Genomic DNA, 26490 nt, shown 5'->3' with positions numbered 1-26490 from the left:
CAATTCGTCAGCTTATGATTTCACCCTGGAAGTAAATGTGACAAAACAATGTCGTGATTGTTATAAGGCGGGAGGGCAATGCCAAACTGATAGCGAACGAAAGTTAATTGTTTAGTGACAGGTATTATAGTGAAGCACTGGGACTCGTTCTTGGGTACTACTTGTCTCACTTTCCATGTTTTACTTATTGGTTTCTTGTTCTAAGTTTACTAGCATTTTTCATGGATTAATGTGAACTGCGTTTAGTTTAGTTTAAGTCTAGTGAATTTGACTGATTCCTTTCTGGGTTTCGAGAAAATAGCTTAGTTTGCCCTACTTCGATCTATCATCTATATCAAACAAGAAACAAGATTGCGATTGACGGTTAACAGAAAGGATAAAAACAGAAAACAAATGTTAATCACACATATTTCATATTTCATATTTCTTATTCTGCATGTGTCATTAGACTTATAAGAGTTCAAGAGAGTTCAGATGAAGGAAGGAAACCATCATGCTGATATCATCTTCTTTCTTAAATTTAATGACTTGTTTTCTGTCACTGACACAAAATCTAAGGATGAGGATGTGAATTGGAGTAAAATTGCCTGTAAATATTTAGTTGCTGCACCTGTTGAATTGGAGGATGTGAATTTGTTGAAGCATGAATTTATACTGAAATGGACTAGACACAGTTGGATACTATCAATCGAATAGAGTCCTATGATCTGAGTCCAGCTAACTCACAATTCTTTGAAAACTAATTCTAGGTCTAGGTGCAAAGTAATCCTTTTGAATTTGTAAGTTACTTGATAGAATTAGAAGGATACATAAAAGATTAGCATGGTCGTGCAAAGTAATCCTTTTGAATTTCTAAGGTACTTGATAGAATTAGAAGGATATATAAAAGATTAGCATGGTCCTGCACAAGCTTAGTATGGCATGCATGTTTCCACCTGTTTATAGAACTCCTGTAGAGCAAGTAGCTACTCATAAAAGCAGAACAATAAGCGATTCTAAGTTAACAGATAACTTGAGATTGAACCTTACCAGTTTCTGTATTGTTGATCGGTAAAACCACCGTGTTCAACAGGATTCTGTGGTGTGATTGTATTGCTTGTTGTTGCAAAAACATGTTTGTCTGTTCTGTATGAATTATTTTTTAAGCCTTGAAGTTCAACTCTGAGGTAATAAATCCTATGTCTCTCATCAGATTTCCTTGTGCATACATTTTTTCTCTGCCCCGCTACCTACTTTAATTGCAAAGACTTTTCAAAGAAACAAGTTTGTCCTCAATTAATAGTCTTGTCACAATGATAACTTGAATTTAAATCCTCTGCTTTATGAGACTGATACAACACGTGAAATGAAGGTTTATAATAAGAAGCGTGGGAAGAAGCACCAGGGAATCAATTGTGACAAAGGGAGCAGCTAAAGTGTGAAGAAAAAGGAAAAAAGTAGAATAAACAGGTGGTGACAGATAAGTGGCTGAGAATAGAATTCTGTTAGGGAAGGAAGTGAATAAAAGGGAGCAGCAGACGTTAAAAAGGCATCAAGAGAGAATTGAGTAAAAGGGGAGGTAGCTGGCCCTCGAAGTCCAGCGTAGCAGTTCCATTTATTTTCTTGTTGTTTTGTTAATTGTATTCTGGTGTTGGGAAGTGTCCATACATGAATGTAGATCTGACTCTACCAGGAAATACATACTTGAAGTTCTGAATGTTTAGATTGTTCATACTTAATGGTGGAATATGTTGATGCTGTGAATTTGTGGATGATTGAATTAGTACAATAGAGTAGGTTAGCAACAATTTGGTATCAGAGCACACGTGTGGGTAATAGTAGCAATGAAAATGGAATCAAGACTAGAAAATGTGGAAAGAGAAGTGACGAAATTAGGGGTTGACATGGGAACGATTCGTGAATGTATGGTGGAAATACAAAGTTGGATGAGAAGAAAAGATGAAGAGGAAGCTGGGCACGGTGAACCATCATCATCCAGGAACGTGAGAAACCAGGGTGGGGAGAACCAAAATGGGATCAGTGGATCTGGAAGTTTAGGACAAAATCAGAGTGAGGTAGGAGGACGTAAATCAGAGTTACCCATTTTTATGGGGGAAAATCCGTATGGGTGGATTTTTAGAATTGAGAGGTACTTCAGTCTAAATGGAATTTCAGATGAAGGGAAACTCACAGCTGCAGCAGTATGGATGGAAGGGGAAGCCATTAACTGGTATCAGTGGATGGAGGTCAGAGCACCAGTTAACTCGTGGCCATCATTCAAACTCGCCTTAATTCAGAGATTCAGTGGATCCCAAGAAAGTAACCCTTACGAGACGCTCATGGCCATGAAACAAACCAGTACAGTTGCAGAATTTAGACGCAGGTTTGAGGCGGTAGCTGCTCTGTTGGTGGAAGAGAAGGAAGAAATATTGAGTGCTGCGTTTTTGAATGGACTGAGGGCAGAGATTCAGGCCGAATTAAGGTTGATCCAGCCCAATACACTTCTTCAAATCATAGAGAGAGCCCATAGAGTGGAGGAACGCAACTGGGCTTTAAAAGAGGCAAAGAGTGGCCCAGCAAGAACCAATAGGTGGAATGGGCCTGGTATGCATGTTGGACTAAATAACTTTGGATCCAGAAATTTTAACCCAATTTTTAACCCATTTACAACCCGACCCGATTCACGCAAATACCCAAACGCAAATGAATCCCTAAAATCAAATGCATTTTCAAATTCAGTCTCCAACGTGGGACAACGAAACATAGAGAGTAACACCATGGGTTCATCGATTCATTCTTCTCCCCGCGAACACGCGTCTACAACTTTCAGACCCTTCGACAGAGGTCATCCACAACAACGTGATTTCCCTTTTCGAAAGATGATAGAAGTAGAAATACAACGAAAAAGGGAAAAAGGCTTGTGCTTCAAGTGTGATGGGAAGTATTCCTTTGGTCATAAGTGTGGTGAGAAGCAATTTCAAGTAATTTTAGTTGACGAGGAAGAAGAAGATCTGGATCCAGGTGACGTGGAAATCAGTGAAGCAACGATGGAAGAGCAAGGCCAAGGTAATGTTGAACTTTCTTTGAGTTCGGTTGTTGGAATTAATGGACCAAAAACGATGAAGCTGAAGGGGAGTATAATGGGTCAGGAGGTGATTATCTTGATTGACAGTGGGGCTTCCCACAACTTCATTAGTAAGGAGATTGTAGAAAAGTTGGGCATTGTGGTGACACAAACACAGCCGTTTGGAGTGCGTGTTGGAGATGGATATAAGGTAAGGAGTGAGGGCGAATGTAAGGCAGTATGTTTATAAGTTCAGGAGGTACGGCTAATTCAAGATTTTTTTCCTTTTGACATGAGTAGTGCAGATGTTGTCCTTGGTATGGCTTGGTTAGAGACGTTGGGTGAAACTACAATGGATTAGAGAAAGCAGGTAATGAAATTTTAGCTGGGTAACGAAATGGTTACTCTTTTAGGTGATCCGGCGTTGAGTAAAACTGTGGTTTCCCTGAAAGCAATGATCCGAACATTGAAGAGTGAAGGAAATGGCTATCTGGTCGAATTCGGGCAACTACAAAAACAATTGGATGAAGAAGCTAGTGTCAGTAGTGACCTGTTGTCAGTGTTAGCAAAATTTCAGTCTGTCTTTGTGCCTTTGCCGAGATTACCACCGAGTAGACCTCAGGATCATGCCATTCGATTAAATCCTGATGCCCAAACCCCAAACCTTCGACCTTACATATATCCCTATTACCAGAAAAATGAGATTGAGAAAATCATTAGTGAGATGTTAGCTTCGGGGATTATTAAGCTGAGTATCAGTCGCTTCTCTAGTCCGGTCCTGCTGGTTAAGAAAAAAGATGGTGGGTGGCGTTCTGCGTTGATTACAGGACACTCAACAAAGTAACAATCCCAGATAGGTTTCCCATTCCCGCCATTGACGAGTTATTCGATGAACTTGGAGGGGCCAAGGTATTCTCCAAACTGGATTTGAAGTCCGGGTACCACCAAATTAGAGTGTGACCAGAGGATACACACAAGACAGCTTTCCGAACTCACGAAGGGCACTACGAAGTCCTCGTTATGCCATTCGGGTTGACCAATGCACCATCCACATTCCAAGCCTTGATGAACGAGGTTTTTCGGCCATACCTTTGGAAGTTTATACTGGTATTCTTCGATGATATTCTGGTGTACAGCAAAACAATGGACGACCACATGCGGCATCTCAGTCTCACGTTTCAGACACTGCTAAAACATCAATTAGTGGCTAACCGAAAGAAGTGTTTCTTTGGACAACCTCAATTAGAATATTTGGGCCATTTCATTTCGGCACACGGGTTGGCTGTGGATCCCTCAAAGATTGAAAGTATTGTCAACTAGCCCCAACCGAAGGATGCGAAAACACTCAGGGGGTTCCTCGGCTTGACAGGGTATTACAGACGCTTTGTGAAAAGGTATGGTAAGATAGCTCTTCCCTTGACTAATTTATTGAGAAAGGATTCATTCATGTGGGGTGAGAAACCTCAGGAAGCTTTCGAGGCATTAAAATCTGCCTTGACCAGTGTACCAGTATTGGTAATGCCTGATTTCTCTAAACAATTTCTCATTGAAACTGATGTGTCAGGTTGTGGTTTGGGAACTGTTTTAATGCAGGAAGGAAGGCCGCTTGCTTTTCTCAGTAAAGGGCTATCAGCAAATTCGAAACTCAAGTCGGTTTATGAAAGAGAAATGATGGCTATCGTGATGGCAGTACAGAAATGGAGACATTATTTGCTTGGCCGACGTTTTGTCATTAGAACGGACCAGAAAAGCCTACATTTCCTGACTGAACAAAGGTTGCTGAATGAAGAACAGCAGAAATGGGTTTCAAAATTACTGGGGTTGCAATTTGAAATACAATACCGTCCAGGGCCAGAGAACAAGGTTGCGGATGCATTGTCCCGGCGGCCCGAGAATGTGGAGAATAACACCATTTCAATGGGCTGTTTCGGCGGATTCGAAGAACTGGAAGAGGCCATCCAACAAGATGGTAAGTTGCGGCAGCTCACCCAACAACTCATGGTTAACCCTCACGGCCGCCCTCATTTCAAACTCAGGGGCCGACACCTTATGTACCAAAACAGGTTGGTTGTTCCGAAACAAGACCCTCATATTCAAAAAGTTTTGCATGAATTTCACTCATCCCCGATTGGAGGCCACTCTGGATTCTACAGAACATACAAGCGCCTGATGAATGTGTTTTATTGGGATGGAATGAAGCGAGATATCCAAAATTATGTGAACTCTTGTAGTGTGTGTCAACAAAACAAATATGAAGCATTGCGGCTTGCTGGTCTTCTGCAGCCTCTTCCTATTCCAATCCAGGTTTGGGAAGATATCTCTATGGATTTTATAGTGGGGCTTCCGAAAGCACACAATGTAGATACTATCCTGGTAGTCGTTGACAGACTCACTAAATATAGCCATTTCCTCACACTCAAACACCCTTATACAGCCAAAGAAGTAGCAACCGCATTCATCAAAGATGTGGTACGACTCCATGGCTTTCCAAGGACGATTGTTTCGGATCGCGATCGAGTGTTCATGAGCCATTTTTGGGGAGAACTATTTAAGCAGGCTGGAACTAAGCTTCATATGAGCTCAGCCTATCACCCGCAGACAGACAGGCAAACGAAGGTTGTTAACAGATGTTTGGAAACTTAACTTCGCTGTTTTGTAGGAAATCAACCTCGGTAGTGGCCTCACTGGATTCCGTGGGCTGAATTCTGGTTTAACACTACTTACAGCAGCTCCACGGGTATGAGTCCTTTCAAGGCCTTGTACGGACGTGACCCCCCAACATTGTTGAAATACACAGACCACAGCTCCCCGGTAGATGAAGTCAATTAGCAGATTCAGAATAGCAACAGTATTATCCTGGAGCTTAAGGAGAATTTGCATAAGGCTCAAAACCGCATGAAAAATTCGACCGATGCGAAGAGATGGGATGTTCAGTTTGAAGTGGACGAATCTGCATACCTTAAGCTGCAGCCACCGTCTGAAATCACTCGCTGCCCGCTGCAATGAAAAACTAAGTCCCCGTTTTATGGGCCATTACGAATCCTTGAGAAAATCGGATCAGCCGCCTACAAGTTAGAACTTCCAGCTAGTGCTCGTATCCACAATGTATTTCATGTGTCCCAACTCAAGAAAGCCAATTTTCCTCCACCAAACATTCAGCCTCTTCCCGATTCCTTAAATGAAGACCTGGTTTTAGTTGTCGAACCAGAAGACGTGCTAAAAATACGCAAGCTCATCAATGGACAAAGGGAAGTTTTAATTAAGTGGAAAGGGTTACCCCACCACGAGAATACTTGGGAAGAGTATGATGGCCTGAATTACCAATTTCCTTCCTTCCACCTTGAGGACAAGGTGGCTCTTCTTCGGGAAGGTATTGATACAACACGTGAAATGAAGGTTTATAATAAGCGTAGGAAGAAACACCAGGGAATCAATTGTGACAAAGGGAGCAGCTAAAGTGTGAAGAAAAAGGAAAAAGGCAGAATAAACAGGTGGCGACAGATAAGTGGCTGAGAATAGAATTCTGTTAGGGAAGGAAGTGAATAAAAGGGAGCAGCAGACGTTAAAAAGGCATCAAGAGAGAATTGAGTAAAAGGGGAGGTAGCTGGCTCTCGAAGTCCAGCGTAGCAGTTCCATTTATTTTCTTGTTGTTTTGTTAATTGTATTCTGGTGTTGGGAAGTGTCCATACATGAATGTAGATCTGACTCTACCAGGAAATACATACTTGAAGTTCTGAATGTTTAGATTGTTCATACTTAATGGTAGAATATGTTGATGTTGTGAATTTGTGGATGATTGAATTAGTACAATAGAGTAGGTTCGCAACACATAGTTAGAAAAGATAACCTCTTCCAAATCAGATAAAGATTCTTGAAATGTCAATAGATTTCCCTGTGCTTACATTTGCTGCCCCATTGCCTACTTCACCTGGAAAGACTTTTCTTTATCACAATGAAAACCACCTCTTAAATCTAGAGATTACAATGGCCCAATTTGCACATCACTTTCTTTGTAGAATTTGTTCCTTTCTTGCCTCGATTATCAGGAAGTAATTAACCCAAAACGCTACCTTATCTGTTTATATTTTTCTCATAGATTTCAAACCTGTTTTCTCTTTTCCCGTTTTCCGAACTTTTGTCACAGGCCAGCCAAGAGCTTCGCTTCTCCAAAGTTTGTGGACCATTTAGCAAAGTTTCTCTTTTGTTCTGTAGTGAGCTTGTGGTGCATACAAACTAATCCTTCAGACCAGCCAACAATGACTAGAGTAGTGGAGATGTTGGAAGAGAGCATCAATTCCTTGCAAATTCCACCCAAGCCTTACCTATCTTCACCGGGATCAGCCCCAAGAGATTCTTCAATTAACCTACTAAGTTAAGTAGTTCCTGAAATGATGTATTAATCAACATGCATATCTTCATACTAAGAACTGTGGCTTCAGATATATTAATACATTTTGAAATTTCTCTGTTGATTAAAACCTCTGCTTTTTGACTCCGTTTTAGTAACTACTTTATTCATAGGCACTAAATGATCATTGGCTTGCTTTGCTCCTTCACCTACACTTCAACCCAAAACGCTAAGAAAATTACATATTAGTTCATATATAAATCAGCTCTAGATCAGCAGATCAATCTTGTTAACAAATTCCATAATGATTGAAATTATGTATTTCTCCAAAGAAGAAAACAACTTTTAGTCTTTTTCTTGCTTTAGTAACTTTGGCCTTAATTAAACCACACAAATTTTCTCCAAATTTGTTGACCATTTAATAAAAATCTTTGTAGTTATTAACAATCTGCACAACAATTTGGGTCCACTATGTTTCTTAGTAAAGAATTGTTTTTCCTAATCAGCGAAGACTTATCCTTTTTTTCAGGCTAGCCTTTGTCTAGACGTGTCAGATAAATTGAAGAAGACAACTGGATGAAGTTATCATCGTCAATCAGATGTCACAGTTTCTGATGGCAATGAGTCGTGTCTTCCCAGTACTATTCTCCGGGAGAGTAGTTGGAAGTATTGCATTAACTATTGCCGGAATAGTAAAAAGATTGCCCATTGGGCAGCTTTTAAGTCTGTTTCTGCAAGAATTTCCTACACAATGTTCAAGTCAACTGACGTGTTTCAAAGGATAAGGAATTGAATGATATGATTAAAATATTCACCCAAAAGACTACTTTATTAACAGTATTATTAGTTGAGAGTTGTATAGAATGTTATGTTCAGAGAAAGGAGGTGGAAATGACTAATTGCACAGCAGGACTATTTGTCATAGGTCCATCAAATACTTCATTCAGTAAAGTTCCTATTCTTTTTTGTAATGAAAATCATTTTATGGCCATTATTTTGTGAATTTTCTGATCTCACGAGAGTCATAGAGCCAAGATTTTTCCACTTCTCTGTCGTCTATCTGAACGCGTCAAGTAAGTAGCAGACTGCAGAGAAGGCCACTTTAAGCCATAAAATAAGTCAATCGGTCCAGTCTTCTTAGTCTTTGGCCGACCAATGAAAATGGATTTTTCTTGCGGGGTGCGAGTGTGATTCAAGCGAATGCCCCAACTTGCACTTGTTTCCTTATGTTTTTTCGCAAGTCTTTCCCGTGCAATTTCTACGTCAACTGGCTTGTTTTGTTAGAAGCAAGAACAGAACTACAAATAGAAGCAATACAAGGATTTGTTAATAGTAATAGCTGATGGGTCGTGCAACTTATCATGTGTTCTTTCTTCTTTCTCATATTTTACTTCTTGGCTCAATTGGAAAAGAGGTTGAATCCTAGATGTCCAAGTTTCCATTGTGGTTTCCTGGGTGATGTTGGATTCCCCTTCCCCAATCGAACGCATCCGGAGTGTGGGTTGCTGATTATAGATAACTGCACTGAAGATGTTCAGAAGATTCAGTTGGGGAAGGGTGGGCCATGGTTTAATATCACTGCCATCTCCGCAGATTATGTGGTTAATCTTGAAGAAGGAGATGTAAAAGAACAATTGAAGAATTGTAGCCTCAAATCCTTAAAAACTTTAATTCTTCCCATCTCTCCTTTTCTCTCTTTTAATGTGGCCCGCAATCTATCAGCGTTCCGATGCCCCCTCGGTTACAGGCTCCCCAAAAATTTCCGTTTTGGCTGCAATAATTCTCAACACTCTTATATCTTCTACGGTAAGCCAAGTGATCATTTTCCAAGCCCTCCTCATTGTTCACCTGTTAGCTACCAAGTGAATAACACTCGGAAAAGTGTTGAATATTCTGATTTGTTCACGGGTTTCTTCTCTTTGAAAGTGAATGTAACGGATGAATGCTATGACTGTTTTTTTGCGGGAGGGCAATGTCAAACTGATAGCAAGGGAAACTTTAAATGTTCTGTGACAGGAAGAACAAACTCCACAATATCTTACACTCAAAAAACACACATCACAAATTACGGTGAAGTACTACGATTTTGTCTTGGTTAAATACGTCTTGCTTTTCCATGTTTTACCTATTGTTTTTTCTCTATATAACTTGCGTTAATTCTAATTCCATAACAAACAAACTTATCATGACTTTTGTTTCGTTCATAATCTTGAGAAGAACTTGGATAATGATAAGTTGATCAAATCACTCTAGTTTTTATTGTTTCAACTAAAACCATTTATTTGTAACTTCTTGCAGGGGATGGGAAAATGAAATCAGGAATGAAGCTAGGCATCGGACTTGGTAAGATACCCCTTTCACCAAATATCTTTGTGACTATCTTTTCTGCTTATTCTTTTCTTTTAGTTTTCCGGAAAGCCTGAAATCATCTAGACAATTGATTTTAAGAGGCATTCACTGTATTCAACTCAATAGTCTAGAATTTATCTGAAGCAGTTGTTAAAAACAAAACAGAGGATCCTTCTAATAACCATTCAAAATTGTCTAAACAATTTTCCATCTTTATCTTCTGATGTCTCCTTTCAAAATAGTATTATGGTCTCTGTTCATGTTAAAGACTTATCAAAAGTTGCAGCAAAAATATAGCCATCAAGTCCCTTTTCCTATAACTTGAACAATTTCAGTTAGTCTTGCATGAGATGTATATATTTGTGGCATTGATGCGCTTCAAATTAACCATTCAAAATTGTCTAAACAATTTGCCATCATTGTATCTTGTTGATTCCTTTCTTCAATTAATTGCAGCCGTATCAGCCACTGCAACTAGTATAATGATATTTCTAGCCTTTTGCTTCTGGAGAAAATCGTCACCACATAATGCCATGGTCTTCTGCATGAAGAAAACTAAGAATTACCAAAACATTGAGGCATTTTTAAGGAATCATGGATCCCTTTCTCCTAAAAGATATAGTTATTCAGATATTAAGAAAATGACCAATTCGTTCAGACACAAACTTGGCCAAGGAGGATATGGATGTGTTTACAAAGGTAGGCTACTTGACGGTCACTATGTAGCAGTGAAGAACTTAATTGATTCCAAGGGTAATGGTGAAGAATTTATCAATGAGGTTGCTTGCATTAGTAGGACTTCCCATGTCAATATTGTCACTCTTTTTGGTTTTTGTTTTGAGGGTCATGCAAGAGCTCTCATGTACGAGTATGTGTCTAATGGATCTCTTGAGAAGTTCATAGACGAAAAAGATCAATCCCTAACAAATAATTCACTGAAGTGGGAAATATTATAGCATATTGCAATAGGTATAGCTCGAGGATTAGAGTACTTGCACCGTGGTTGTAGCACACGAATTTTACACTTTGACATAAAGCCTCATAATATTCTCTTAGATAAAGATTTTTGTCCGAAGATCTCTGATTTTGGTCTCGCTAAAACTTGCCCCAAGAAAGAGAGTATTGTGTCAGTGATAGGTGCACGAGGGACAATTGGTTATATTGCTTCAGAATATTTTCTAGAAACTTTGGAGTAGTCTCTCATAAGTCAGATGTTTATAGCTATGGAAATGATGGTTATAGAAATGACAGGAGGAAGACAAAATAACAATGTTGAAGTTGATAATAGTAGTGAAATATATTTTCCACAATGGATTTACGAGCGTCTTGAAGTAGGTGAAGAACTTGGACTGCAAGGCATTTCAAATGAAGTAGATAAAGAATGTGTAAGGAAGATGATTATAGTGAGCCTGTGGTGCATAGACTCATCCTTCAAACCGGCCAACAATGAGTAGAGTAGTGGAGATGTTGGAAGGGAGCATCAATTCCTTGCAAATTCCACCCAAGCCTTTCTTATCTTCACCGGGATAAGTTAAGTAGTTCCTAAAATGATGTATTAATCAACATGCATATCTTCATTTTGAGAACCGTGATTTCAGATGTATTGGTACATTTTCAAATTTATATATTATTAATACCTCTGCTTTTTAACTCTGTTCTGGTAACTACTTTATTCATAAGCACTAAATGACCATTGGCTTGCTTTGCTTCTCCACCTACACCTCAACCCAAAACGCTAATTAAGAAAACTACATATTAGTTTAAATATAAGTCAGCCCTAGATCAACATATCAATCTTGTTAACAAATTTCTGATTCCATAATGATTGAAACTAGTAATGATTTTAGACTTGAGTGTCAATCAAATATTTACTATGAGCATGATGTAACTTACCGAAAGTTATCATCGTCAATTAGATGTCATAGTTTTTAAAGAGTCAATGAGTCAAGACTTCCCAGTGATAAAGTGGCTTGGGTAGAACTCAAGCTCAAAAGCTAGCTCAAGGGAGGAGATGGTCTAACCACTTATATACAACATAAGTGTTTATTATTGAGGCGATGTGGGACAAATTTAACTTCTAACCTCCATCACACTCGTATTGGGGTGATGTAAGATGAATTCAACTTCTAACACAAAGAGTGGGGTCCAAACCCATCATCGCATAAGGAGAAGAGAGAAACAAACGTGGTTCTAATTCATAAAGTGGTCTTGGGTAGAACTCACTCCTAAAAACTAGCTCAAGGGAGGAGGGAACCCAACTACTTATATACACCATAACAGCCCATTATTGAAGCGATGCAGACAAATTCAACTTCTAACATTCGTACTATCCATTGGGAGATAAGTTGGAAATTTTGGCAGAATAGTCAAAAGATTGCCTATGGGGCTGCTTTTAAGTCTGTTTATGCAAGACTTTCCTACACAATTTCCAAGTCAACTGACGTGTTTCAAAGGATAAGGAATGCAATTTCCTTGCTTATTATAGTAAGAAATAATAGAGAATAATATGATAAAAAAGATTCACCCAAAAGACTACTTTATTAACAGTATTATTAGTTGAGAGTTGTATAGCATGTTATGTTCAGACGCTAATTTAAGCAGATAAAGCTAATAGAACTTAAAATAGAGCAAGGAAGAAAGAAGAAATAGACATCAAATTTACGTGTTTCGATCTTCACAGAGACAATCTACTCGACGAGGAGGCAAAAGAAAACAAAGTTCACTATGAATGAAAGAATTATTACAACCTCACTAGCTCTCAAGAGAAAGAAAAAAACCCTAGAAAAATTGATACAAGGCAAAACCCAATAAACCCAAATTTTCTTATATTTTTTTATGCTCTCTCCCTCTCATATTTATACACAAAATATGATAAGGTTAGGATCATCTCAACCTAGGATCAGATTTCTCTTTGATCTAATCAGCCTATGATACCAGCAAAGTCCAAAATTAAATCCCAAAGGAAATCAATCTGCTATCTGATATGTTATATCTTCAATTCTTCATTCATATCTCTAAAGTAATGCCACATGATAACATAGCAGTTGCAGCTTTTCTCGCCAAATGGATAACTTTGGATTGAAGAAGATAAAGAATTTTCAAGAAATATGATAATAGTGAGCTTGAGTAGAAGTATTTATGGAAATTCAAACTCAGGACCTTTTATATAATACACCTAAGAGTTGTGAACCGTCAAACTAGCTAGAAGTAGTTATCATCGTTATTTTAAGAAGTTTATCCAAAAAAATTATATTTGACCAATAATTGGTGGAAAAGTAAATTACTTGCTATCTGTTTCTGGAAGACTATATCTATCCAGTTTCCAAGACAAATAATATATTTTATATTGAGTGGAAAATTAATCATTTATAGGAGACATGACATATAAAACAAAAGGGGTCTCTTCTAACGTATAGAAAAATAAGTTAAGGAGAAAGATTCAAAATCTTTCGCTTTTACGTTTAATTAGTCATATCATGGGTCGAACAATCAACAAGATGAATTCCATGCACTACAGTACACAACACGTTTGATTTTCAATACTACCCCAACTTTAACTTTACTATCGTCCAATTTCAACACGTCGGTCTTCCTATCCGTTTTCCAAACCGTGTGTTTTAGACGATAATTAAAAAATGATTAATTACGTGGTTAGAAATAATAAAGTAAATTAACAAGTAATTCACAGATTTTTTTATAGTTGGTGGAGCTGTTGTTAAATCTGTTAGCAATTAGGGAACTTTTGAATGTCTCGTCTCACTAACCTTCTGTTCCTTATTATCTGTCGTCTTTTCGTTCTGTCCTGGGCTCAAGAATATGGAATCAACCCCAGATGTCAACCTTTTGAATGTGGACTTGTGGGAAGCATAGGCTTTCCTTTCGTCAATGGAACATATTCTGAGCGTGGATTCTGGAAGGTAGATAAGTTGGATAAACAAGTTCCGAGGATTAAGCTGGATAAAGATTGGCCATGGGTTTATGTTACAGCCATCTCTCAAACTAACACAGTCACGCTTCAAGAAAACAATACATTTGCATCAAATCTTTTGAAAAATTGTACCTTCAGAAATTTGAGCCTTCCAAGGTCCCCTTTTATCTCTGTCAAACCATACAATCGAACCCTTTTTAGATGTCCAAGTGATAGAATTCCTTCAAATTTTGGGCCGGACTGCAGAGAGTCTAAACACTTCAATGTTGGCTATCAAAACGGTTCAAGTCATAATGAATTCCAAAGGCTTAATCTTGATTGTTCTGTGATTTAGCTCCTAGTGAAGAAGACTCCTGGTAATTCTTCATCTCTTTAATTCTTATCAAATAATCTCTTTCAGCCTCACTGACTTGAGCGTCGGAGTGCCTACAGCAAACACCACCCCAGTGTTTTCCAGAAGCTTCACGCTTATCTTTTCATGTGTGCAGGTCTAGCAGATTATCAGTGGCCTCAACCTTATGAAATTAGACCCTATTTTCATGACGGTAGATTTTTTGGATCTACAGTTTCCTTAATTTATATACTGGTTGGTTCCGTCTTCAACTGAATGTAACCAAAGAATGTCTTGAGTGTTGTCAGAGCGGAGGCTAGTGTCAAATTGACCACCAGGGAAATTTTCGATGTTCAAAAGAAGGTATAATATAAAAAATTACATTATGCTTTTGAAAATGAGTAGATAATTTAGTTTCATTTCCAGTAAAATTCAGAATAAGAAAAGCATATTAATTGCAATAAAATATTTGCAATTTCATATCTCATCTAGCCAAGAAAAGTAGCAGCTCCAGATCTTCACGTCTGTTGATTTGTATCTTCTATTGCAGGCCGAGATGGAGAAGATGGAAAATTTGGACTGAAGCTACGCCTGGGACTCGGTAATGTATCTGTTTAATCAAGTTCTTATTTGTATTTTATGCTTATTAATTCAAAATTATAATCTTGTTCTTCTCTTCTCTCTCTGTCTCATTTTATAATATGATCTTATTGTTTATGTAATTGTGTAAATATTGATTAAGAGATGAAGAATAAAAGCTACTCAATGACCTTGTTAAAGTTGAACCCTTGTGGTGAATTAATCTTCAGCTAAGAACCTACAAAAAGCGTTTGGTACTCTGTTTCATTCCTCTGTTTTCTGAAGAGTTTCAGATAATATGTAACTTAAAAGTAAACCACTTCTACCAATAGCTCGTAATGTTGTATCTCCTTTTATCATAACTTCTGCTCGTTGCATACCTTGTTCCGTAACTGCTCCAATAGCATTTCCTGTAGCGGCTTGAGCAACAAAGGGTGTCCTCTTCTTATACCCCTGAATCCACAAGTCTCAATGGTGGACCAAGAAATCTCCCGCCCCCATATATCTATAATAGTCACAATGGTGTTGTTGAAACTTGCTTGAACATGATTATCACCTTTTGGTAGTTAACGTGCACTTTTACATGAACCAATCCGTCCAGTCCTACATGAAACACTTTTTGGTATAGAATTTGCATATTTTATCATTTCATAAATATAAGTCTGATATATGGATATATCAATTTCATGTCAAAACAGATCTTTTATTTTGATTTGTTCATTAGTTCCTTTAGAGCGTCCTTTTTAGATTATCCTTGTCTTCAAATTACTATAATGTGTCTTTCATCCTTGTTTGCTTATGTATTATTTGTTTTTCTGCACAATTTCAGATAATATGATCTTCAACTTCTCGCCTTCACAAAATAAACATAAAAAATTTATATCAATTCCTTTCCCCTAGAAATTAATTTCATCATGTTTGAGAGTCTTTAAAAATCTCTCTCTTCATGAATGACCCCTCTAACCTTACAAAATTTTCTCTACCATTTGCAATCCTCGTGTTCTAATGATTCATTTCTTCAATTAATTGCAATCGTATCGGCCACTGGAACTAGTACATTGATAATACTAGCCTTTTGCTTCTGGAGAAAATCATTCGCACGTAATTCCATGATCTTCTGGAAGAAGAAAACATAGGATTACCAAAACATTGCGGCCTTTTTAAGGAACCATGAATCCCTTGCCCCTTAAAGATATAGTTTCTTAGATATTAAGAAAATGACAAATTCATTCAAGCATAAACTAGGCCAAGGAAGGTATAGAGGTGTTTTTAAAGGTAGGCTACTTGATGGCCGTTATGTGGCAGTGAAAGTACTTACTAAATCCAAAGGTAACGGTGAAGAATTTATAAATGAGGTTGCGAGCATCAATAGGACTTCCCATGTCAACATTGTCACTCTTTTAGGTTTTTGTTTTGAGGGTCATAGAAGAGCTCTTATCTATGAGTATATGTCCAATGGATCTCTCGAGAAGTTTATACATGAAAAAAATCAATCCCAGACATATCAATTAAAGTGGGAAACATTATACGAAATTGCAATAGGCATAGCTCGAGGGTTAGAGTACTTGCATTGTAGTTGTAGCACCCAAATTTTGCACTTTGACATAAAGCCACACAATATTCTATTGGATGAAGACTTTTGTCCAAAGATTTCTGATTTTGCTCTTGCAAAGATTTGCCCCAAGAAAGATAGTGTTGTATCGATGACAAATGCACGAGAGACTATTTGTTATATTGCTCTAGAAATATTTTATAGAAGCTTTGGAGTAGTCTCTCACAAATCAGATGTTTATGGCTATGGAATGATGGTTTTAGAAATGGTTGGAGGGAGAAAGAATACTGATGTTGAAGTTGATCACACCAGTGAAATGTATTTACCACATTGGGTTTACCAACATCTTGAAGTAGATGAAGAATGTGAGCTACTAGGCATTTCAAATGAAGAGGATAAAGAATGTGCAAGGAAGATGATAATTGTTAGTTTGTGGTGCATACAGACTAACCCCTCTGATAGACCACCAATGAGTAAAGTGTTGGACATGTTGGAAGGAAGCCTCGGTGTAACACCCACATCAAGGTACGTAGCTTTATTTATGCCCTAATACCCTTAGTTGAATCTTGTTAAAGTTATCTTGAACAAGTGTGAAGAAAATTTCCTAAAATTTCATTAGGAGTAAAATGGTCTTTTCACTCATAATTAGTTGAAAAAATGGGGAGTGAAAAGTAATAGAATTTCATGGAGAATGCAATAAAAATGAGGGCATTATGATAATTGACTAAGGGATATAGATGAAATTTTTAGAAAGTGCAAGGGTAAAATGGGAATCTATATATATTATTTTATGAATATTAAGAGTTGAAGAAGAGAAACCCTAGCCACTCTACCCTCCATTCAAGCCATTCTCTACCCAAATTCTCTCAAATTTCTTTATTAAATTTCCAAGGAAATTCATAGGATTTTGGCTAACTTTTGATGGATTTTCAATCCTAAACATCCAAAGGTAAGATTCTTGCACCAAGAAGTGAGATTAAATTTTAAAGTTTTGAATTCTTATGGTTGTATATGCTTAGGGTTTGAGAAGGAGGGAATTCTACCAAAGGGAGAGAAAGAACAAAGAAGAATAGAGAGGTGTGATGTAAGGAAAGAAATTCAGAATTTAAGCAACGGAGAGAGAAAAGTAGCATAGCAGGTTTACTTACTGAGCAATTAGTGCTCATCCCGTTGTTTTCAATATTTTTGTAGGTAATAGGTGAGATGCGGTCGCTTGAAATATCACGTAGCGGAAGGGTTGGGCAACACTGTCGAGTTGATTTTTTGTGACTTTTATATTTTATAAAGATTTTTATTTAAAGAAAAATTAGTTATGTGCCCATTATTTTATACTCATCTACATGTATATTTTCTTATATATATTTTACGAGTTTTACTATTATTTTTCGAGTATACTAGTTAGAGAGAGAGTATTACACTCGTTCCTTGCAAATCCCACCGAAGCCTTTTCTATCTTCTCCAGATCTCAGGTAGACTCTTCAGCACATTTGTGAGACTAATATTGTAACCCAATGGCATACCAAAATGCACATCTTCCAACAAGGAGAAATGATTCCGTATTTATACTTTTTAGGCTATTCAGTGATGATTTTTACACATATAAAAGAATATTAAGGTGTCAATTGAAGTTATTCTCCAAAAGATTTGTTGTTGATATTTGATGATTGCCTCAACTAGCAATTTCAACAATCTATCATAATTTAAGCTGCTGTTGAATTCATGCCAACTTTATCTTATTTCCTCTCTATTTACTACTTTTTTGCAACATATAGGGGCTATGGGGCAATGAAATATACAATAGATACTGTATTGAGATATATCTGATTACCTAAATGATTGTTAAGTGACTGCAATTTTTTAATTGACATGGGAGTTTAAAAAGCATTGAATATAAACTTATCTTGCATGGTTTTATAAATTCTTGTATAGGTACTTGCCCTAAACTCTTGATTAATGGCCAGAGAACTACTAGAATTGGAGTGATTCAAGCCTTGAGATTGACTAAAGCATATAATTTTTCAACCATGAATAGGTTGTAGCAGACCGAAAGTAGTTTTAAGATTTTCAAAAGAGGCCCCCAAAAATTAAAGATCCTGCTTCTTAATCACTCCTCATTCCCCTAAGTGCAGATAAATCAGCTAAAGTTATTGCTCTGTTTGCACGTGGGAATATTATTTGAATGTTGAAGTTTCAGTATACTTATCACTTGTCGGCCTGTCCACCCCATGTGTGGGTTTGGACACAAAATAAGCCCAAAAGCCCAAAGTAAATGTGCAGCCTGTCTGTTTCCAACCAAAAAAAAAAAAAAAAAAAAAGTGCAGCCTGTCACTTTTCATTTAGCGAGTGGGAAAAGTTATAGAGAGGGTAGGGGAGAGAGAGAGAGAGAGAGAGAGAGAGAGAAGGTGTCACTTTTTATTTTTAAATTTTCTTTTATATGTATCTTTTAAAATACTACCCTAACCCAGAACTTTCTCTTTTGGTTTCTCCAAGTCGTCCTTTCTCGTTTCTCCAAGTCAAGAGCGCGTTTTAGAAATTAATTTAAAAACTAATTTCTAGCTAGCAATATTTGAAAGACATGTTTAGAAGAAACAATATAAATAAAAAGTAAAAAAAGAAAACTATTAAACAAGTAATTGAAAGATTTCTTAGTAGTAATATTTTATGCTTGGTGTAGCTGACGAGCTACTGCTATAATTACTTGCCAAATAGAGGATTGCCAATGTCTCTTGGCATTTACCTTCTCCTCANTTTGTTATGACTTATGTGTTTAATTTGACACTATAGTTGAATCTTGGTTAAATATTGTGTTTGAGTCTGGAGACTATAATTTGAATATCAGTTATATATTGTGTATTTGTGTTATTGATTAATTGAATATTTGCTTTTAACCAAGTAGTCCATAAAAGTGTTAAAACTAAGATTGATATTGCCGTATTTTTCAAAACATATTATTGACAATACACCGTATTAAACCCGTATATACCTGTACCGTATTTTTTTCGTATCTGAATTTTATGACCGAATTTTTATAAACGTATTTTTCACCATTTGCCGTATTATATCCATATAATTCCAGTACCCTTTTTTTGCCGTACCCGTTTACTAACTAGGGACTCGATAGAGATAAGGATTTTCTTCATTCTTAAAATGATTAAAAACAAAATTTTTGAAAGGAATTGGTAAAGCTAGCTCTTCTTTTTATGTTTTTAATTTTTTCTTTTATTGGACGGGCTCACATGGATTGCTGGGTAGATGTTTCTTCATTTGGGTTTAATTATCTTAAATTATGTAATAGGGCTAATTAATCAGAGTAATTAGTTGACTTGAGTCAAATTGGGTTTTCCTTATCAAGTCTTCCCCTTTTTATCAACATTCCAGTTCAAAGATATGAGACTTTGAATCAAGTGATAATTGATGGGCAAAAAGCAAAAGGAAATCACCGATTTTTTATTTTTTTTTTTCTTTTTCCAAATATATTGTCCATATATTCAAATCAAACAATAAGCAAGAGTTCCATGGGAATTCGATGGGACTGCCTCAGAAAATGAAGGTTACATATAAAATGAAAATAGTAGTTATCCTCAATTATTAGGATTCATTCATAACAATTTAATTACGTATGATACTTATCCGATATATTAATATTTTGGAAATAGTTATGGAAACGTGGTGACATTAATCCATATGTAAAGTTTATTATATCATGCATGAACATGAAGAATAATACTATCGGTACAAAAAAATCTTACAAAGATTTCTATACAAAATAATATGAATGAAAGAGTAAATACAAAAGTTCAAACTCATTATATTTACTCTTTCATTTATTTTATGTCATATCATTTTGTATATAAATCTTTGTAAAATTTTTTTGTTTGTGTAGTATTATTCAAACATGAAACGGGTGACTCCATATAAGTTACACACATCTTTAGCTAAGAAACTACGTTGCTTCAGTATGTTTGATCTCTATTTTGTCCTTCTGTTTTTTCTGTTAATTTTCAGATTGGGTTAGACAAAAGTTGAAATTTTAGCCAACATATGATATCTTCGCTACATGTTGGACCAATAATTTTTAGTGAATTGTAGTGGAAAGACTTGAATCAAAGAAAAAAAAAAAGAAAAAAAAAAAAAAAACTACTATGACATCAAATTCATGAAGATAGCTTCAAGTTGTCTTCTTCTACTTATTTGACACATCTAGACAAAGGCAGGAAAAAGACAAGATCATATTGGCCGTAATTTCAGCCAAGGATTGTACACAAAATTCGCAAAGTAAAGAGAGTCAATGTGTTGTGCTAAACTGTATTGCTACAATATGTTGATGGACACGGGCGGAGTCAGAAAAGTTTTTTGGGGGCCCAATAATTTTCAACAAATTAAGGGATTGGAGTGTAAAAAATTTATGCAACAAAATATTGGTTGATATCTTTAAGAAAAGCAAAAATTTTAACATGGATCGTTTGGCTACATTACTTAGAGTGGTTTGTATGGCAGGGACGATAAGGTGACCGTGAGCATTGTTAGCCAAAGCTTGGAAGTGATAAAAGCTCATCGCGGGATTTGATAAGGCCATGCGAAAGCTTCGGCTATTGCTTCTCCAAGGGTTGTTCGCAAAGGTAAAGTCGCGGTATCAAATGTTTGTACAAGTTTAATTACATGGAGAGTCGATTCTTTCACAAGCCGGTTGAGTTGAATGGATATTCGCGGTGCCGGCCTACAAGAGGAATGGTTTTGCCATTGGGGGCAAGGTTGCAATTGGAATGTTCACCATTTTCTCAAGATATTTCCCTCTATAATTATTAGAATTATTCAATTGTGTGGTGTGTTTCTCTCTGTAGTCGAAGGTTTTATAGTAAGGGAAGGGTAAGCCAAGGCAATTCTACCTTTACTTTTCAACTAATTAATTTTCAACAAATAATGTTGTAAAACTGAGATTCCATCTTTATTCTGATTGTTTATAAATTATAAGGCAGTATTATATTAATTATAAATTAATAAATTGATGCCTCTTTTTCATGTTTATTATTTTAATATGGTGCAACACATAAGCATTAATTCAATAGAATTATAATCACAATCAAGATACATGTAATCCAGTGTTATTATACCCTACCGGGCTGTCACCTGGCCAAGGGGCAGGGTCTCGGGTTTACCGATCCACCAATCCGATCGACTGTCTAACCAGTGATCAGCAAGTTTGAAATCTAGAAAACACACTCTTGAAATACAATTAGTCCCTACAGGTTTGAAATCTAGCAAACACCCCCCTATGATGGCTAATTCAATCAACAATCGAGTAGTTGGGCGACAGCTATACCGGGAGAGCGGGTTGACGTTGGGCTCAGAAGGGGAGGGCGTGTGAACAATGCGTGCAGTTCCGTCGCGTGATGGGGCCATAGGAATGCACTTTGGTGGTTTAAGTGCAGATGTTGTGCTACAATGACCACTACCTCATGTTGAGCTCAAGTTCATGCAAAAGGCAAGCGGACAACACCTAGAAATGGGCTTGCTGCACTTGAAAGCTAGGGTTGCCGCCAACCAGGGGTGGGCGGTGGTAAGGTGAGGGGGGGGGGGGGGGGGGGGGGGCGCAAGGGCTCGAAAAGTGGCCGACGTCGAGTTAGGGATTTTGAAATAGTAGACAGGGGGTAACCTGTTCTGTAAAAGGCCCCAAGTCCCAATCTATGGTTTCAGAACATTGTGTAGACTAATCACTTGAACAATAAGGTCAAATAGTTATCAACTTCACTAATAAAGATGAGAAAATCTATGTAGACCCGACAAAATGGGTATTACCCCGGGTCCACCGTACCCATATATTTTAAGAATCACGAGTTATATATTTAGGACCTGTGGGTACAAGACCCTTACTGACCCACCTTTTTTTTTTTTTTTTTTTTTTTTTGCAGGTGGACCAGGTATACCTACCATACCTGCAAAAAAAATTAAAAACAAAACAAAAAGGGTATTACTTTTCATTAATTTTAATAATACGTTAATATCTTATAAGATTTATTTAAAAAAGAATTTTGTTAGATTAAAATATGAATTTAATAGTATAGTCTTTAACTTTTATCAAAATAAATCTTACATGGGAAGAAATTCTCATCGGTGAAGATTTAGAAAAGTGGCTTCAAATGATTATTGTATAAACATATTATTTCATCTAAATATCAAATCCCTGGACTACGTGCTGACTCATCCTAGTTAGTAAAACCATGTATTATACGCGAATTGTACGGAATCTGTATAATTCACGCGTATAAACCACGTATCATATTTTAAAATCTGCCGTATAATTTACGTATAATAAGGTTTTCCAATATAATTCGCGTATAATTCGCGAATTTTTGAAAAAAAAAACAAAATCTCACACCCCCAAACACGTCGTTTGGTGGGTTTTACAAAAAATTAAAACAAATCTCGTTCAGTCATTCTTCTCAGTTGGCATGTCAAACATTCTTCTTCCTCAGCTCAAGCTCAGAGCTGGTGGGAGAATCCGATTGAAGAGCTTTTCAGTATGAGGAAGGCTTCTCAGCTCAGTGTTGGTGGGAAATCTGATTGAAGACCTTATTTGCCACAGCTTGAGCAGTTAAAGCAGCGCTGAGGAGCGAAGAAGAATGCGGAAAGCAAGCTGAGAAGATTAGATCCAGAATTCTGGTCCCCCACAGTTTCTTGGAGCGAGTTCATCAAGTGTGGGGATTAATCTTCCATTTGATCTTCAGTCTGCTAGCTTCATCCGAATATGATGCCTCTTCATGGATATAATCTCCTGGATTCAGACGTATTTTACTGAAATCCTTGATGGTTAGAATGTTGAAAGGGTGTCTGCCAGAACACAGTTTGTTTAGTTTATTCATGCCGGGTGTTTGAGTCTTTAATTTTATTTATCATAATGTGTCTGTCATTTGGTTTGAAACATGTTTGGTTCTTTTAATATTTTATTATTTGCAGCATTGTATGCCATGAGGTTAGTATCATGGTTATCTTAGTATGGTATGAATAAAGGCATCTATCTATCTTAGAGTTGCTTTATATATATACATATAGGTAAAAAATTTTACAGCTCACTTACAATTAAATCAGTAAAAATGATGCTCTTTTTTTAGTGTTATTGAACTTATTGTTGTTTATGTCTTTATGCATTTTTTGTTACAAACTAAATTTAATCTTTGCTGCATTATTTGTGTATTATTTGTTTGGAACTCTTTTATTCATTTTGACTTTTGATGCCAAAACGCAGCACTTCAATTAAACTCAAAACGCAGAATGAAAAACCCAGCAACTTTGATCTGAAACGGCAGCGTTCAACTAAAAGAATTTAACGCCACTTAACAGAAGCTGTTAATCAAACCGTTGAGCAGTGAACATTTTTGAAAAACAAACGGAAACTGTTACAGAGAACCGTTGAGCAGTGAACACTTTTTAAACTGGAATAATCTACGTCATCAGGCAGGAACATATATTAGACCAATCCACCCTCTCACATGAAAACTAGGATTTTGTTTTCATTTTTTTTATCAAGTCATTCAAGTACTATTCACATAGAGAAAGATGGACATGTTTTATGAATTATTTGCCTAACAGTCAAAAGATGTTTTACAAATTATCTCCTACAAGCTTTTCCGAGTCCATTATCGATTTTAAAATGATAAAATCATTGAACATATTGAGTAGAAGCAATAACAGAATTACACAATTAACAAAGAAAAATCCCATTACTCTGACAACAATAGATTATGTAGATATGTTTTTCTGAACTCAGTCTGCATTTTGGTTAAGTTTGGAAGATTTGGGAGCCTTCATCAGGAGATGTGGCCGTGGGAGAACATCTTTTTTGTATGGAAACTTTGGCTACTGTATAGTTTGCTATTTGATTAGTTTTATGACCATTTAGAGAGTTTTGAGTGCTGCTGCTCCAGGTTGTCCCAGAGTGTGTGCAGACTCTCTGGTTTTTTTGCCGCTGGGTGGCTTTTATATTGTAAGTCTGGAAATGTTGTCTCAATCTGGAGCTGCTGAGATGTTGCCTCTGGAGATTTGGGCAGTGTTAGTATGGGTTTTAGAACTCCGCAGATGGAGGTATGTATGGTGGGCTTCAAAGGGTGTGGACTGTGGACTGCCTCTTTTGCAATGGTGATTGTATTGGTCTTCTTCCAGGGCCTGATGACATTTATCTGGTGTAGCTGCTTCTGTCTTTAGCCTGGTTTTTTTGGTTTGGGCCTTTCTTGTAAAGGATTTCACATCCTTGTGAATTTTTTGGTTCCTTTTGTATAGTTCAAATCTTGGGCCTGTCCAAGGTTTTGGTGGAAGGGGATTTCCTTCCCCTAGGCTGTCCGTTTTGATTCATTTATACAATTAGCACGCCCACCAAAAAAAAAAAAAAAAAAAAAAGTAATACAAATAAACCAAAAGTATTAATTCATGGCTCGTGTAGCCTATCATGTGCTCTTTTTTTTTTTTTTGTTCTCATCTTTTACCTTTTTGCTTGGCTCAAGAGAAAAAGAGGTTGAATCCTAGATGTCCAAGTTTCCCTTGTGGTTTCTAGGGTGATATTGGCTTCCTCTTCTCCAATCAAACGCCTCCTGAGTGTGGGCTACTGGTTGTGGACAACTACTGACATGCCCTCTCGTGGCTATCCCTATCCCATAGGATCTGAGCGCTCCTAGGGACTCAAGATCTCAAGAGGAGGGTAAATATTTTGAAATCATTTCATTAAAAAAACAAAAAAAAACCTAAGGACTCAGGATCCCAAGAGGAGGGTGAATGGTTTTGAAAACAAAATGTTTCATAAAAGTTTCTTCATAAAAACAACTTTAAAAGTATCACAACATAAGTTCTGAAAACTAAAATTATAATTAATCCAAGTACAAAACCAAATGTATCAGAGTGCTCTAGATTTTTACAAATCATGCAGATGAACATGCATCAGTGGGCCACCTTAGAGCATAGAGTAAGCTTCGCACAAACCCTACAGGAGGAATTTAAAATAGTGAGCTAGAGAACCCAATGAACTGATAATACATTTTATATGAAAATAATATTTATTCTGAAACAGTATGCAAAAATCCTTTTGAATGTCATGGAATAACATACCACTCATGTAAATAATGCAACAATCACCATACTTGTACCCAGACCATACCAATCTATCATACCTCTCATAACCACCGAACCAATAACTAAGGAGTCATGCCATACCTCTCACATGTCAGTCCCTAAACCAGACAAACAACTAGAAAATCAACAAGGCCAATACTTGTCTGATAATCCCACCTAGGCCAATACTCGCTTGGTGTAATCCCACCCAAGCCTATACCCAGGGGCAGATGCTACTCTAGTTGAGGGTGGGCCAATTTTTCTAAAAAAATATTAATATATATAATTTTTGAATTTTGGCCCACCCTAATAGAAATTTCTAAATCCACCCCTGCCTATACTCATTGGGTGTACTCCTGCTTGGAGCTTCACAGGCATCCGTCGTGCCTAGGGGATATCATAAACCGTAAGGTATGACGGATCTTCCCATATACACGCGCATGGGGTAAAGTGTAAATACTAGCTGATTTTCGGAGGGGGACGAGTCTATAAAAGTGTGGTCTCGAACCGGAAACTCAAAGTCCATTTTCATAATATCCTCTTTCTTCAGTAAAAGGCTTGAATCTGACTCTAGTCTCAAGCTTAACGAATAATGAATGAGATAGAGATCAAGGTACTCCAAGCCAAGATTCCTGTATTCAACAAAATATTGGTTAGATATCTTTAAAGAAAAGGCAAAAATTTTAACATGGATCGTTTGGCTACATTACTTGAGAGTGGTTTGTAGTGCAGGGACGATAAGGTGACCGTGAGCATTGTTGAGCCAAAGCTTGGAAGTGATAAAAAGCTCATCGCGGGATTTGATAAGGCCAAGGCGTAAAGCTTCGGCTATTGCTTCTCCAAGAGGTTGTTCGCAAAGGTAAAGTGCAGCGGTATCAAAATGTTTGTAGCCAAGTTTAATTACATGGAGAGTCGATTCTTTCACAAAGCCGGTTGAGTTGAATGGATATTCGGCTGTGCCGAAGCCTACAAGAGGAATGGTTTTGCCATTGGAGGGCAAGGTTGCAATTGGAATGTTCACCATTTTCTCAAGATATTTCCCTCTATAATTATTAGAATTATTGCAATTGTGTGGTGTGGTTTCTCTCTGTAGTCTGAAGGTTTTATAAGATAAGGGAAGGGTAAGCCAAAGGACAATTCTACTCTTTACTTTTCAACTAATTAATTTTCAACAAATAATGTGTATGTAAAACTGAAGATTCCATCTTTTAATTCTGATTGTTTATAAATTATAAGGCAGTATTATATTAATTATAAATTAATA

The 26490-nt window shown here is 37.0% G+C and overlaps 1 pseudogene; it reads right to left on the bottom strand.

Annotated features, from left to right (window-relative positions):
* The window catches only part of LOC116105887, a 76210-nt pseudogene extending 49960 nt beyond the window's left edge, over positions 1-26250 (bottom strand).
* Positions 26251-26490: the final 240 nt, after the last annotated feature.

The sequence above is a fragment of the Pistacia vera genome, unplaced genomic scaffold (genome assembly GCF_008641045.1).
Source record: "Pistacia vera cultivar Batoury unplaced genomic scaffold, PisVer_v2 Contig507, whole genome shotgun sequence".
Lineage (NCBI taxonomy): Eukaryota > Viridiplantae > Streptophyta > Magnoliopsida > Sapindales > Anacardiaceae > Pistacia > Pistacia vera.
This window is presented reverse-complemented; position numbering and strand designations above follow the sequence as displayed.